Below are 17059 nucleotides of genomic sequence, written 5' to 3'. Positions count from 1 at the left end.
AGATGCTGCTCTGTGCAGGGATCCTAAAGACAAGATAAGTATAATTAAAGAGAGACTATTAGTATATGAACAGATAAGGGTAAAAAAATCAAGATAGCGATGTAGTTTCGCACATGCACTGCACAACATGTGCTGCAAAAATTAACATTGACCTGTTGATGCTGACCACAAAAAGGAAGACTGATTTAGTGACTAAAGTGGGAAATGATGAACATACAGTTCACAAATACAAATAATATATCATATTAAATGTGCTGAGGTTTTGTCTACCAGGCTTGTCAGCAAACAAGGGTGGGACAGGTTCTTTAATATGTAAAATAAATAAAATAATAAATTACTTTTGTAAAAGTGCTCATTTCCAGCTCATGAATTTGAACTTTTGTTCTGGTTTATACTTGTAGCTTTCTAAAACCTCTGATGTCTTCAGCTTGGGTTCATTCTGTTTAATGAAATGAAATATAGCTTGCATTGTGTGACCTTATGTGACAACTTACTGTGAGTTATTGATATTGCTGCCATTGATTGTGTTTCTTGTGGCTGTCTCTTTACCATGACATGAAGGCCAGCTCCTTTTCAGCTTATCCTCCATAGTCAAATTTATCTAAATAACAAGTGATGGGAGAAAGGTTAGAGTGAGGACAATGCAGACTGCAATTTAATCTAATTCAATTCAGTGACACGGGACAAAAACAATTGCAAGCATTGTCATTTATCAAGACAAATGTGCGATAATGAAAATTGCTTATAAATATGAATAGACTCAGCAGAATGAGTGTCTTTACTGCACAGCAGAAGAGAGGCACGGAGTGTAAGACTTCTGTATATATGTCAATATGCAGACAGTGGTGACATTTTCGATAGTGTAAACTCTGTTTCTGGTGATTTGGCTCTATCCAATATTGAACAGGTTTTAAAGGGATAGTTCACTCACAAAATGATAATTATGTCATTATTTACTCACCCTAATGTGGTTCCAAATCCATATTAATTACTTTCTTCTGTGGAACACAAAAGGAGATGTTGGGCAGAATGTTAGGGACTGACAGCCTCAGTCACCATTCACATTGATTGTAACTTTTTTCCCCATACAATGAAAAAGAACAGTGACTGAGGCAGTCAGTCCGTACCAGTCTTCTTTTGTGTTCCATGAAAAAAAGAAAGGCATGCAATATAAGACTATGAAGGCAGTAAATGTTGGTTTTCGTTCTGAGAAATCAGAGTGCTGAATTCTTTCCTTGTAACAACAGAAAACACATGTTATCAATAGAAACCCAAATAAAAAATATTTTAATATCATCATTACTTTTTATGGCTTCAACGTTGTTTGTATACAGGATCCAATGTGTCTTTTATGCCTTGGGTGGTTGTTCATTTTAAATCAGACTCTTTAGATTTCATCATGGAACAAAATAGATGTTCCTGATGAGCATTGTTGATGCAGGATTGAGTTTTTATTCAATGTTTTACTGGGGAGTGTGTGCTTTTTCTAACACATGTGCCTCATTTACTCGCTGACTGAAAACAATGATTTGCATGGCTCTTGCTCAGTCTGTTGTGATTTATTTACTCTCAAGCAGTTAAACAGACACTGACATTCTTCTTAGTTCTGTTGTAAGCAATGATCCAAGATAAAGGGAACAGACTGAGCACTCCTGCACCATGGTGTGAAAATGCAAAACAATTGAAGACCGAAGGTAATCATTGCATGCTGATATTCAAAACAACAGCAGTCTTGCTTGTGTGATATTGCTTTTATACAGCAGTTCTACAAGCAAGAAGATTTACAGAGTATTAGTATTCAGACTGACAGCCTGTCTGGAATACCTCAACCATAGACAGGTGGAGTGATACAAACAGTGAAACATTCATGTGCTTTAAAACTAAATATCAGCACTCTTGGAATGTCACTTGTCCAATCAGATGAAGGACTAAGTGTTGTAGCAACAGTTTTCCTGACCAACTACTGGGTGGCACCATGATGATTCTGATTTCCAGTGGAGAGTTTTCTGGTACTGGTCTCCATAAGAATCTAATTAAAAACTAGCAAAACAAAACAAGCTCCAGATGGAGAAGAACAACCACTTCCCCTTCTGTCGCTCTCTCCACGTTGTGTCGGAGAAGCGACACTAGGGGTCTCTCTTGAGCGCCGATATCCACCTCTGATCTATGAAAAAAGGCCAATGAGAGTTGGCAGCCAGTATTTGCATGTCCCGCCCCCGGACATACGGGTATTTAAGCGGCGCAAATACGGGAGTTCATTCAGAAAATTTATTCGGAGCCGATGGTCTGTCTGCAGTTTGCTGCGAGTTTACACACCACTATTACGTTCCTGTTTCCTCTGACGATCTGCATGCTGTTGGATTTGATGGCGCACAACAGCGGCTTTCTCCTACTTTGCACGGCGTGCATTGTTGCCCCTGAGCGCTTCGACAGCGCAGACACACATACATACTTTGTATTAAAAGAGTTATTTCCCTTAAAAGAGTGAATTTCTCTAAAAGAGCAAAACACAGCGGCGTTGAACGTCCTTGTCAGGACGCGTCTTTTTCAAGATGCCCTTCCGCCCCTGTGTTGTTCCTGGATGCGGTAGAGTGCTCTCCGCTTCAGACGGCCACAGGCGCTGTCTCGTGTGTTTGGGCCGCGATCACACCGAGGCGGCGTTGTGGATGGCTCATGTTCTCACTGCGAGAACATGACCATGACCACGTTAGCGGTCGCGGCTTGCTTTCAACAGAGAGCAAGCCACCCCAGCTGCACCCGCATTGCTCCTTCTTCCCACGGGATTGAGGACGATGCGGTTGGTGCTGGAGGCGATTTGAGGCGCCGGGTAGCCCCCGCGAACCTCCCGTTCCCGACACGCTCGCTGGTCCCGTCTACGCTCAGCGGCGATAACGGCTCGCCTCACGGCCCGGCTGTCTATCCTCCCGAGCCCGAAGCAGATGAGCTCGCCGCTGCATCGGAGAGTGTGATGTCTGATGCCGAGGACTCCCTGGACTGCCGCCGGGCCAGCAGGCCCAGGCTGAGGCCGACGCTCAGATGTCTGACATGCTTTCCGGGCCGCCGTGGCGTGGGGTTGGATTGGAACCCTCCATCCTCCCCACAGCCTTCACGGTTGGATGACTGGTTCCTGGGGGCAGCGCCGTTCGCGGCCTCGCATCCCCGGTCCTGTTTTTCCCGGAGGTGCATGACGAGCTGGCGTCTACGTGGAGAGCCCGCTCTCCGCTCGTCTAGGTGCCACCCGCTCCACTCTCACCACCCTCGACGGCGGAGAGCGCTATGGATACGGGGCGATTCCCCAGGTCGATAGGGCAGTTGCGTACCATCTATGCCCCGGTAGCCCTACCTCCTGGCGTGGCCGCCCCGTACTCCCATCCAAGCCCTGCAGGACAACATCCTCGCTCAATGCGAAGGCCTACAGTGCGGCTGGACGCGCTGCCTCCGCCCTGCATGCGATGGCCCTCCTGCAAGTCCACCAGGCCAAAGCACTCAGAAACATGCACAGGGGTGGACCTGATCCTGATGTGCTGCAGGTACTGCGCTCAGCGACCGACCTCGCCCTGAGAGCGACGAAGGCCACAGCGCAGGCACTCGGACAGGCGATGGCCACCCTAGTGGTCCAGGAACGCCATCTCTGGCTCAACCTGGTCGAGATGCGTTAGGCCGACAAGAACCGCTTCCTGGACGCACCTGTCTCCCAGATTAGCCTTTTCGGCGACACCGTCGAGGACTTCGCCCAACAGTTCTCCGCGGTGAAGAAGCAGACGGAGGCCATATCTCACATCATGCCCCGCCGCACACCTGCCGCTACGGGCCCTGCCCCGTCTGCTCGCCGAGGGCGTCCCCTTGCGGCAAAGAAACCAGCTCCTGCTCCGCCTCATCCCGGGCCCAGCTCTCAGCCCCAGCGTCGAGCACCCCGCAGGCGGCGCACGCCCCCTGTCTCACGAACCCCCTCTAGGACCAGGAAGGCTCCCAAGCGTTCCTGAGACAGTCGACCCAGAGCCGAAGACGTTAACTCCAGAGGTGGTAAGACCGCTCCGTCCCCCAGTGGAGGAGAATCCTTTGTTTTTGGGAGTCGGTTGCGTCTCGTGTTTTCTCAGGTCCGAGCCCGTAGAACTCGGTAACACGTAGACCGACCGGCCGGGTGGATCGCTTGCGCCCAGCGCCCTTTTCCTGACGTCAAGGTAAAGTAGTGCACCTTTTTTCCCAGGGCGCCCCACTCTGAGTCGGGACCCTGGTCGATTCCTCCCCAGCCCTCCGGGTCTGCGGTTCAGCGGAGGAACTCGCCGACCCAAGCCACTGCAGGTACCCTGTTGGCTACCCTGTACTGGTATAGGTGCTCCACAGGTAAGGCCTCCTGCTCGGACTCCCCCTGTGTGTAATTCCACGGTTCTGTCCCCTTACGAGCGGACCCCCGTGTCTCCCTTAGGCAGTTACAGCTGCCCCGGTCGCCGTGCTGTAGCAACTCCCCCCTTTCGAGGCTGGATCTACCACCGCACCATACTTTCCACACGAGCCCTAAGACGGCTGTGTGACGTGTCTACCACTTTTCCTCCCCAAGTAAAAGGGCAGGTGTGGTCTCCGCAGGGTCTGGGTAAGACCCCCTTCCCTATATGCGTGTAAGGGCCCCGGCCGTGATTGCTCTATGCGAGAAACATAGAGAGAAAAGAGGCCCAGCCAGGCTGGCCCGTTCCCATGTTGGCAAACATTGCCTTGTTCCCCTCCCAGGGTAACTAGAAGGATCTCGATGTTCTTATGGGGCATTGGGGAAGGGTACGTGCAGCCAGGTACAAATGATGCGCGGCACTGGATGAAATCCCTGCCCGCCTCTGTATCGGCGGTTCACGTACACGGTTCAGCGCATGGCAAGATTGGAATGGGTCCCCTAGTGTCGCTTCTCCGACACAACGTGGAGAGAGCGACAGAAGGGGAACGTTTGGTTACGTATGTAACCTCCGTTCCCCGAGGGAGGGAATGACACGTTGTGTCTTTCCTCCGCCATGTCGCTGAACCGAGCCACTGTTGTGGCCGGACCATTTCTGGCTCCTCAGAAAAATCCTGAATGGGGAACTCCCGTATTTGCGCCGCTTAAATACCCGTATGTCCGGGGGCGGGACATGCAAATACTGGCTGCCAACACTCATTGGCCTTTTTTCATAGATCAGAGGTGGATATCGGCGCTCAAGAGAGACCCCTAGTGTCGCTTCTCCGACACAACGTGTCGTTCCCTCCCTCGGGGAACGGAGGTTACATACATAACCAAACGTTTAAGTGTTTGTTAGAGTATTTAGTTCAGGCTCAACTTGTGCAGCTGTTGGCTGTCATAAAAACTCAAAGTAATTAATGATATCAACGCAATGAACCTCGGGCTATCGCTTCATGTCATCTACCCACTCGTGAGGTACTGTCAAAAGTCTATTTCGAAGTAAAGTATAGGCACTATGGAGTCACATGTTTTTTATTTGGTTTCAAATTTATTATGCTTAACATCACAATATCTGCTAAAAACTTTTTTATGTGAGTGAAAACACTGTTGACCATAAAACGGAAACAGGCTTCCGTTATGAATCGTGGTGGAAAACTTCTGCATTCAGGAACAAGGTGGATACGAGTTTTTAAGGAATCCTGAGACAAATGTCTTGTTCCAACATCTTCAATCTCTGCGGTTACAGAGAAGCTTAACTGTAGATTGATAGAAGAGATCAGATTTAAATATTCATGATTGTGTGTCGGGGCCACTTCCATTGCTTGCCCTTTTTCCTCTCATGAATAATGCATAGGTCAGTGCGTACACTAACTCTTGGGTTTTGAATAGAGATTGATTGTTGTAAGCAGTTCATTTGAGCAAGGTGACATGGGGTCAGGGGCTGAGATCATTGCGCCACATCCTCTTCAGAACCCTGCCCCATTTACAATGTCCCATAAATCTAAACATACACCTAAATAATGGTGGTAAGTCAAGACACACGCCACCTGCGCTTTAAAGCCTGGACGTGCAGTTTAAGATTCCCCGGCTGTTTGGGTATGAGTGAATAAGTCTGGAAAATGGAGTAGTCTGTGTGTCTAGGAATTTTTTAGCATCCTGTGTCCACCCCGCCAGAGTGTATTATTAACCACGGTAGGGTCAGTGAGTCAGGCTGTTCTCCGTAAAGGAGCAGAGCAAGTTTCCATGGAACCGGCTTTGGAGTAGTTGTTTCTTCAAGTTTATTACACTGAACCAATAGATCTAGTTGGCACAAAGAGTTAATATTCAAACTACTGAGAGGAGCTGTTTAATACATTGTTTGAGCTCCCAGACCTCAGCCTATTTTTGATCATTTATGTTTGTCATATTGTTAGGCCATAAGCCAAGCCTGTCTCATATGCTGTCCTAATAGGGTTATACATAAAACATCAACATCTGCTCCTTTCTCAGGTAGGATTGGGATGTCACAGCAAATCTGGCAATCCCAGAGGAAAATTCTATTGCTCAGAGATGTTGCTCTTTTGAAGCTCAGGAGGCTAAATGGATATCTCAATTATGTTACTTTGTTTCAACATTGTTTCTATTAAAACTTCTTAGGATAAATAAAAGTAAACACAATTGAGACAATTGTTGACACACAGTAAGATTACAGAGCTTTATAATGAATGTGGATAGCATAGCTCAGAGAGTTTGGTCATATTGAAATCACAAACGTTGGTATTTGAGCAAATCTGAGTTAACTAATTTTTATAAATTGCGTGACAGTTGATATCTTTACGGAAACTCTAGTGGAGACCTCTCCATTTGTTCTCTGAGGACTCTTCTCCTTGCTGCTTTAGAAGCATGTTAGACATGTTCAAGCTGAGACCGCAGATGAAGATCATCATGGAGTATTAGTATTAATACTTAAGCATATTAGTGTTTGTTTGCTTATAGGTGACAGGTTGTTTTTTATGGTGACAAGAAGTCTACTTTCAGTAAACAGGATGCTGTAACTTCTTAATGGCACATTAGTGCCACCCAGACAAGGTTAATGCTCTGACAAACACTGAGTCAAGAGTGCAATTGCCCCACTGGGTGCTCTGTTTAGATGTAATGGCGCTGTCTTATCATAATGGGCTTATACTGGAAGTCTACAGCACACATTTGTTTTGTGGTTGTTTAATTATTAATGTCAATTCAAAATTAATTGTCATTAATTGTCATGGGTGTTTTATAATGTGGGTATAGTAATGAAACTACATGTTTACTAAACAATTTTCATTAGGCTAATTGGAATTAATGACTTAATAATTGTGTAGCTGTTGTCCTTGTTCAAATTAGTTTCAATATGTTTGTTATACCTCCTGATGGCATGATGACACATTAGCAGCCTTCCAACAGCTGGCATATGCAGTCCTGTCACTCAGTTTGAAAATCCCTCCTTTCTGATTATATGGCATGAAAACACAATTTGGTTTATAGACGCACACTTCCTCACTGCATTGCTTGCCTTTTAAGGGCAGATCCAGCCCGTTTAAAATTTTGAGTGGCCCGTGTGTGTTTGCCAGTTCATTGCAACTTATGCATAATGTAACTTATGATCATAGACATAATCGAAAATTTTGGATCAAATTTTGTCAGTACTCAAAACTGTAACATATTTATTTTAGAAGAACTTTCCTTATGGTGAAAACAAAGTCATTTTTATTTATGTTGTTTATTATTTTTATATTTTTATAATATAATATATTATTAAAATTATTACATTTATTTGCTGTAAGGCTATAGCATCTGCTCTGTGTTGTGGATAGTGTGTGTCTCAATGTCAGAAAATTGACTGAACAAAACAAATAATTATTTTGATTTTGGAGTGCAATATAACCATATATCTTCACAGTTTTTGTGAGATTCACCCAGCCTTTCACTGGTTTGGCATGCATGTCCCACAAATATTTAAATTTGGCTTACTTGTTAGGGAAGTTGAACAGCCCTGCTCTAAGTTCTGTTTTTTAAGGTCAGCATATACTTCAGTTTTCCACGTGCGCAAAAGCACAGTAAGACTGTGTGCTCGATGCACAAGACACGTGGAAAAATGAAGTATACACTTAGCCAATACTCGGACTGTCTCCTCCCACATCACTAAAACTGCAGCCCGGCCTCCTGTTGCCCCATGTTATTAAGCTCTGAGCACTTATTTCCTATCAGTTATCATTCCTGCTCTCCTTGACCCCGCTGAACCCTTGTTCTGCAGCTTGTCTGCTCTCACACTCATTTCATGCCATGTTTTAAAAATATACCACTGTGCTACACAATGTGTCAGCCTTTCTCTGGAGCTCTCTCTCTCTGCACTCTTCTCCCTCTCTCTCTCTCAGACCTCTCAGTGAGTCGTTGCCAAAGTTCCCCTTCCACCCTATGACACAGACACAACATGCCTCTGTTTGCTCTCTGGTTTTGTAATTTCCTTTGACACAAATTGTCCAGGTGCTGACCTCAATAATTCAGTTATGTCTCAAGATTCAAACTAAAGGAGAGAAATATAAAATAAAAGGTCAGTAATATAAGGGATTGTTCATCCAAAAATGAAAATACTGTAATAGTTTAATCATCATTTACTCATTCATGTTCTTCTAAACCTGTATGACATGTTAAGCAAAAGTCAGCACAAGAAGAGATGTTAGGCAGGATGTTAGTCTCTATCACTGTTCACGTTCATTGCATGTTTTTTCAATGCAATCAACGTGAATGGCAACTGAGACTCCTTTTGTGTTTCACAGAAGAAAGACAACATTGGGGTAATGACTCTTCAATAAATCATTTTTATTTTTGGGCGAACTATCCCTTTAATAGCATAGAGTGATGATAGTCCATGTGATTTTAATTGAAATGCCTTCAGTGCCTCACTGCTTTGGTAATGTAATTCATTGTAGATCACTATGGATGATTATACAGCAAGTCTCAAGACAGTGTTACGTATCACAACGTTCCATTCATAGCTATTGAAATTGGATTTCAGTCCATTATGTGCATCAATTTAGTAATTGCTTTATTAACAGTTTGGTAGCAGACACATTTTCCGGTAACTAAGAGAAAATGTTAACATAAAGTTCTTGGTTCACTCAATGGCCAGTTGTTTTATTCTAACTGTGTTAGCCTTGTATTTTATCTCTATACCTACAGTATATTATACATATCATACTATATATATGCTAGTGCTGCACTGCATTTCGAACCACTCAAACAAATTGAGTATTGTTTTTTTTTAAGTGCCACAAAACCACAGTGTTTACAGTGTTGGGGCGTCAGCCCACAATATGCTTACATGTAGATTTTTCAGCACATGAAATTGGAATACATGAAAGTATTTTACACATTTCATGTATTATATTGTAGCTGTATAAAAAGCATTTGTGAGGCATGTTCACCACAACAAAAATTCCATCAAACACTTCTGAGTCAGTCTTGTCCCCTTAGTACACATCAGCAACTGTCTCTGTATGTAAACTGCGTGACAGAACGATGTCCTATAGCAGACGAGGCCAGGGGCTCGTTTAAGGACATGAGGGTGATTGAAGTGGCAAATGGCACGTCATCTTTTTTCTGGAATTACTGCATTTATGCACCAATGCTGACCTCATGAGCATCTGACGGTTTGTCTCAAGTCTCCAACTCTAATCATTGGTGACATGGTTTCAGACTCAGTGGCAGCATGTAACTGGGCTAAGGACTGGTGCTTACATGGAGATGAAAATAACTGTGTGACGCTGACCAGAAAAGCCAGAGGGAGCACCTCCATCCATCTATCCAGCAAGAGAGAGAGAGAGAGAGAGAGAGAGAGAGAGAGAGTGAATTGGAAAATTTTGCATTATATGCTATAATGATCCAAGTTTTTAGTTGGCTGAATGTGACACTTATCACAGTCTACTGTATGCATTCCAACAATCACACATTATAAATGACTGCCATCATGTATGGTCTTTAAGAACGGTTCAATAAGTGAAAATTCTTCCTATGTGAAACACAATAAGAGTTATTCAAAGCAAAATGTTCAAGCTGCTCTTTTGCATGCAATGAGAGTGCATTGTGACCATGGCTTCAGAACAGTGTTAATCTCGTCAACGAAATCACTGCTGAAAACATTCATTGAAATTTTTTATTTTTTTTCTCAGCGATAAAGAATGAGATGAAAAAGACTCATCAGGATGACAATTAAACAATTTTATTAAAGGTGCACTTGAATCCAGTCCTGCTCGCCCCGCTCCGAGTGGAATTTGAACGGGCATCAGTTGCTAGTGCACCTCTTGAGGCCAGGGAAGTGAGGTTTACATATACCGCACAGCTATCTTGTACCAGCTGGCTCCCATTACACTCACTCCCCTAAACCTCACTCCCATCCGGGTCAACAGCACCACTGTAACCAGTCCTGCTCGACTCGCTCCGAACGGGATTCAAACCGGCGTAAGCCGGCATGGGAGGCGTGCGCGCTAATGAGGAGGCTAAAGGCTACAGCTTCTAGTGTCAGTTCCTCTCGAGGCCAGGGGAGTGAAGTTTACACACACCGCACAGCTATATAATACCAGCTGGATCCCATTACACAAATTACAAAAATGTTTCCTCATTTAAAAAGTTTTCCTTCTAAAGAAATGAATAGCAATATTGAAACATATGTATGAAATTATTACCACTCGTGTGAGATGTATATTTATTCATGTTGAATATATATTCAACATTTATTCATCTTTGAACCTTATTGTAAAGTGTTACCAAAGAAGCGGGTGGACAGGTGAAGTAATCTTGAACCAAGTTAAACACTAATCATAATATACTGTATGTAATTCTGTTTTATGAATACACTGTTTCCATATAAAACATGCTACACACAATGCAATATCCAAAACTGGATAAACATGGAAAATTTATAACAGTCTCTAAAGCATGAAAAATTCAGAACTTTTAAAGAGTAGTAACTTCAGTATTCATTATATGCTATTATTTCAGGAACTCATGTTTTCACACAAGGACCGTTAAATAGGTATGTAGAACATTTGGTAGCTATTTTATTTATTTATTTATGGAATTTAATGATTTGCATTTCAAAGAAACACAGTCACACAACAAAGGAATTTTATTAGTCAAACACAAGCTTTGGAACAAAATAAAAGAACATTATTTTGGACTAATTATGCCTTTTTATTCCCTGATATGTAAATCATTTCTTTCAACTGATTACTGATTTTATTTCAACTGGCATTTAAAAAATTCAATACTAAATGCAATACTTCCAAAACAACTAAAACATTAAACTTGCCACCAAAATGAATTAAAACATATTAATATTGACAGCAAAACTGAAATATAGTATATATATACTAATTGCACTTAAAACATTTATTATTAATATAGTTGTAAAAACTATAAATTTCTGGAATTTCCCATTATCCGTAATTTAAAAATGGATTTTTAAAAACTGCACATACATCTTTACATTTTCATTAAACTTTCTTAAATTCAAATTATGTTCTGCATCCTGTTGTCTAAATTTAAATGTATTTCTAAACGGAGTACACCATGTCTTTGGAGAAATGGCCACTTAAGGCAGGAAATGTGTTGCTTTTAAACATCCAGAAGCATCTGAACAGACCAGTTAAGATTCAGTTCCCTCAGGTACTGGCTCTGTGATGAAAGCTTTAAGTGGTTTGAAGCTTTGTGAGATGTGTTGCATTCAGAGTGGGTGAGTTACTTCCAGGACGAGGCACAGGTTGTTACCAACTGAGAATAATGCATTTTATAAATAGACACATTCATTACATAGCTCTCTCTCTCTCTCTCTCTCTCTCTCTCTCTCTCTCTCTCTCTCTCTCTGTCCTGGTCATCTGGTCTTTGCCATGGATAGTTGCCATATGTGGGTATCACACAGGGTATCAGATACACTGGGGTTCAATAGGAAATGGCCAGAAAAAAGGTACTTGATTCACTGTGATTCCTGATCTGAATGGTTTCCTGAAATCATGCCTTGACGCTTTGTGTTTGTGTCAGATTAAGTTAACAAACTAGTTACTAGTGTTTGTTGGATTTACCAAATGTTTTCATTATTATTAGTGCTGTCTATTTAACACGTTCATTTAATGAGATTTATTTTTTGGGACAAAAACAGATTAAAAAAATTTACTAAATTAATCAAGTCCCATACCCATACTTAAATTCTGTAATAAGGAATGTTACTACCATCTGAGCAATTCATGATTATATTTTTGCGAATCTGTGGCAGAAGGGGACAGTTAGTGGTCTAGCTTTAAAGGCAGCATGCCTTGTCAAGTCAACGAGAGCAACAGGCAGCACAACCTTCCACAGATGATGCACTTTTGCACTTGACAGTTGATCTGAGCACATCAGAAGTGCTCTCGAGATACGTTTTTCAAAGTTACATTTGTTCTTCACAACTAGAGACACTAAAAACTAGTGAGACCCAACACAACCAAAGTTAGATGCTCCAAACGTTTAGACTTAAAGGCCTTCATAACCCTAATAAAGGTCTCAAATTGTTATATACTATTTTATATTTATTGCGGTGCCTATCTCTGTCAATAGTGATATGTGATTATTTGCAATTAATTTGAATAACTAATTGGCACATGTAATTAATTCAATAAAAAAATTGTTACGATTAACAGCCTTTTTTTATTATACATGACTCCAACACTCTTATTAAGATTAGCTGTCTTTTTACTATGTACTTCCATAAAACATTTGATAAAATGTACTTATTAGAGGTTGATGATATATTGGTTTTACCAAATAATCTGTGCAAATAGTTGCATTTTGCAACGGTTATCTGTAAAAATCAATGCCGAATGTTGCTGATGTTTTTTTTATTACTTCATGTTTGGCAGTGGAGGATTCTTTAGTTAGAATGGCTAAACATGCGGTCACATATCCTTTGCACAGCAAAAATTCCACAGCAGAAGAAGGTGTGGGTGGATTTTGAGCGTGTGTTAAACCAGCAAAAAAAAAATAACTGCCAAACGGTCTCTTTTAATACTGCGCTTTACTGTATACTCTGGCAGTTAAATAGAAACTCACCACTAAAATGACATCCTGTCCATTGTGAATATTCAGTGTAGCTGTGTACGAAGCCTACACAGAGGTTACTACCAAACAAGCAACTTCCTATTGGCCAATGCATCAAATTCACCTTTCAAAGTTCACGAAACTTGAACTCCTTGCAAAATCCACAAGAGGAAATTCTTTGACACCTGAAGTCCATCGGTGAAATTCTTGATTGTGCTGATTCCCATTGAGATGATTGTGTTTCACCTGCAGAATTTCGCTGTGCAAAGGTAAACATGGAAGACGAAGGTCAAGAACCACGCCTTTAGTTCTACAGTATAACAATGGCCTCAAGAGGTGAAATAAAAACAATCACTTACATATTGGGGATTTGCTGTCTTTAATCTTTTTTTTGAAAAATATGTAGCCAAGTAGAGAAATTTCATGTAATTTAACTCTGGTCGTGAATTGGATGTGGCCCTTTTAAGAACCACATTTTTGCGACACTGGAGTTTTCCTACACCTGCTTTCCGGCACTCACTTTTGTTAGAAACGTGAGGACATACGTTGGGCAAGAGAGCTCCCGGTTTTGTATGGGTTGATACTTCTTTGAGAAAATATAAAATTTCACACAAAATGCTCATAAATTGCATTAAATATGTGTTCAGAAGAGTTGTATGTTAAAATTGAATGTTTGTTATGGATTATTTTTGAAAGATGCATATGAATTGCATGTGTGGAATTTGACCACATTTTACACATGCGAGGAATGTGTATGTACAGAAATAATCGTGTCTCATTTGATGGTTTTTAGCCCAGTGTTTTCCAATTAAGTGAACATGTAGTGAGAATTTAATTGTTTTGAACTGTTATTCATGTTCTTAAAGCCTGGTTAAAAAATGCATAAAATGCTTTGAATGGTTTAAGCATGTGTTAAATGCCTCTGTAAGGTTAATGTTGACTCTTTTAGCCTCTCATAGAAGGCAAGGCTTTTTTTAAACTATCGGTTATGAGCCTTTTCCACGACCTTAGTCACTGATATTGGCAAAGTGCTCTATCGGTCGTCCTCTAGTACATATTGTGTACATATTGTTAAACTGTACTAAAACTTCAGGTGGGTTGCAAGATTCACATGTAACATTCATACATGTTTTTATTTGGAGTCCTGCAGTGACCCTAACACTATCCTTACCCCAACCCTAACCTCGGTAGCAACAAATGAAAATCTCACCCTGAAAAACACATAAAGTACAGTACTTTGTATCAAATGCTTAATTTTTAGATGAAAAAAGTAGTGAAAAGCGCTTAACACAAAGTGGCACCTATTAATCTTAGCAGTGGCTTGTCTAGAAACCTCAGTATGACCTTGATATTGATGAGTTGAGCAAGAATACATGGTTGCCACGGTGATGGTGAACCCGCTGAGCCATAGAATAAGGGAAACTGGAAGTAATGTTCGCCATCCTCCTTAAAGTGAGCAGCACTACCAATTGTGCAATCTTATAATAAAATACAAATATTGAATGTTTTACTCATTTATGTGCATTGAGCACATGGCACTGGATTATGAGCATTGGCAGAGAGCAGTTGGGGGATGGGGGTGCTGCATGTCACGTGGCATGAGGAAATGGGCTGCTCTAAATCACTGAAGGTGACTCATCCGCATGTACTGGTCCGCACATCCCTTTTTTTTTTTTTACCTGTGTGTACAAAGTAAAAATTGTACTCGATTAAATATGTGCATATTGGTGTTTATTATGGCAAATAGCAAGAATGAATCATCAAAGACTGGGTTGTAACATAAGGAACAATGTCATTATCATGCTTGATGAATTAGATATTATTTTCAAGAATATTTACCCTTTACATATGGAAGATTTTAGATTAATCTAAGCGTCAGTGAGATAATTCCACAAGCTGTGGAATCCAGAATCTAATTTGTTTCCTCATGTTACCCAGTTGGGTACATTTTCAGCTGTGTGGCAAATGTTGTCTGTTACTGTGTTGTAGACAGTAAATCCAAAGCAGGAGATTGCTACTTGCACACATACTGTATTTACACTCATTTAACTCTTAAAGGCTTTGGGCTGTTCTCTCTGACCAGTCTAAAAGACTGTCAGGTTTGACATCCTGTGTCACTTGACAGGCAATTACTAAAGCAGCCCTAGTTTAAAGACACCTGCTACAAATCATCCTTCAAACTCTGACGTTTGTATTGCTCAGACTTTGAAACTCAATGTTTAGTCTTTATAAAAGTGGCTTTACTGATTCAGGTGGATCTTTTATTAGAAACTGTGAAATGAGTCATACACCCATGCATTATTTTCATTACTCCTTGATTAACAGGCCTTCTTTCCCATAATGCAGAGTGGCTTATACAGATCTGTTCGAATCCCAAGCTGCTCGGCTGTGTATAGAGTTAATGCACTTTAGAACACAGCACCTCCCTCAATTGAAAAGTATGTAAAGAGAACATCTTGACACACTATTCGGGGAAGATGACCACCACTGCAGGGACAAGAAGCCTCCAGTGGTAAACCTGTTTAAGCATTCATTTGGTTTTACCTCTGATATCATTTTAATAATTTACAAAACAAAAACAAAACAAAAATAATGCAAATACATAAGATTATTTTCATTCATGCTGAATTTAGTGGGGAGTCCCCTCTCTCTCTCTCTCTGGTCTCTGACATATCAGCAGATCTAAGAATGAGTCTCCTACACTCTTTAAGCTCCTCAGAGGCAGGCAGCAGGTGGTTGTTGCCATGGTAGCTGGTCACCTGATTGTGTCTTTGCTAATAGGGATTCCCCATTTATAACCTGCTGTGTTGCTGGTATTCTTATTATTCTTATATGGAGAGTCCTCATAAGGATAGCCGTACCAACGTGTGTGTGTTTGTTGGGCAGGGGGGTATTCGTAGCTTCCTCCTATGATGCCCTGGGGGGGGGTGAGTCAGGAGTGAGTCAGAGAGAGCTCTAGTCCCCCTCCCTGCCCCCCATGCACACACGTACACAATCACACATGACATACTTAGATGGAGGGACACTGTAATGAAGGGTAGATACTCAATTTATCAGAGGGGGATGGATTTACACTATAACAGTGGGTAGATAAATAAACCTGAAGACATACAATAAATTACAAATAATATTATAATAATTAGATACAATTTCATTTTTACAAAATTAATGTATATTTTAAAGATGACCAAAAATATTCATATGATCATAAGAGACCCACACCTCATTTCAGTTCATACTTGGTACAGTACTGAAGTACAATTTGTCATTGACGTATTATCATTGCTTACATAACAAACAATATATGTGTGTTGCTTTGTTCCTCATTTGAGCAATGCGCCTGTTACGTGACTGGGAAGGACGAGACGAGAGAGTGTGGATCCAATTGCAGAACTATTTATTAAGGAACTCAAAAGATGAAGAAGAGGGAACTAAGATGAAACTAAAACACTGAAGCAGTTTTGCTGGCTAACTAGGTAAGTAACATCATATGCTAACAAACAAGTACTGACAAAGACTAAGGGGAATATGAGGGTTATATATACACACACATGGGTAATGACTAAACATAGAATGGAAACAAAGATGGAGAATATATGAGCGTAATCAACAGGGTGCATCATGGGAAGTGTAGTCTAACAGTCCAAACAAAAAGGGAAGGTGATGGAATAAACACAAGGGAGTTTGTGACAGTGCCATTGAGAGCACAGGTTTTATTTAAACACCAGCTTTGTTAGAAACCATCACAGCGTCTTGTTGTTGTTGAATAATTAATGTCTCACAAACACTTTTGTTCATATATACATTATTCTCTGAAATCAGCATGCATTCTCTGTAACCCTTACATAGTCTTCGAATATTTTTCTTTTCGAAAGCGAAGCATTTACACAACATTTTGTGTTGTCCATTGTCTTTTATTCTCGTAATGATTCTTATGCCACTGTTGTGACCCATTTTTGGCCCCTAATGGCTGTTCATATATTTCTGCTACAGTCATCTTACCTATTGGCTCTATGAGTCTTTGTCCATCCGGTCCTTTAAGAATGGATC

This window comes from Xyrauchen texanus, chromosome 31 (genome assembly GCF_025860055.1).
Source record: "Xyrauchen texanus isolate HMW12.3.18 chromosome 31, RBS_HiC_50CHRs, whole genome shotgun sequence".
NCBI classification, from domain to species: domain Eukaryota; kingdom Metazoa; phylum Chordata; class Actinopteri; order Cypriniformes; family Catostomidae; genus Xyrauchen; species Xyrauchen texanus.
The sequence above is the reverse complement of the archived record's forward strand: the minus strand, read 5'-3'. Positions refer to the sequence as shown.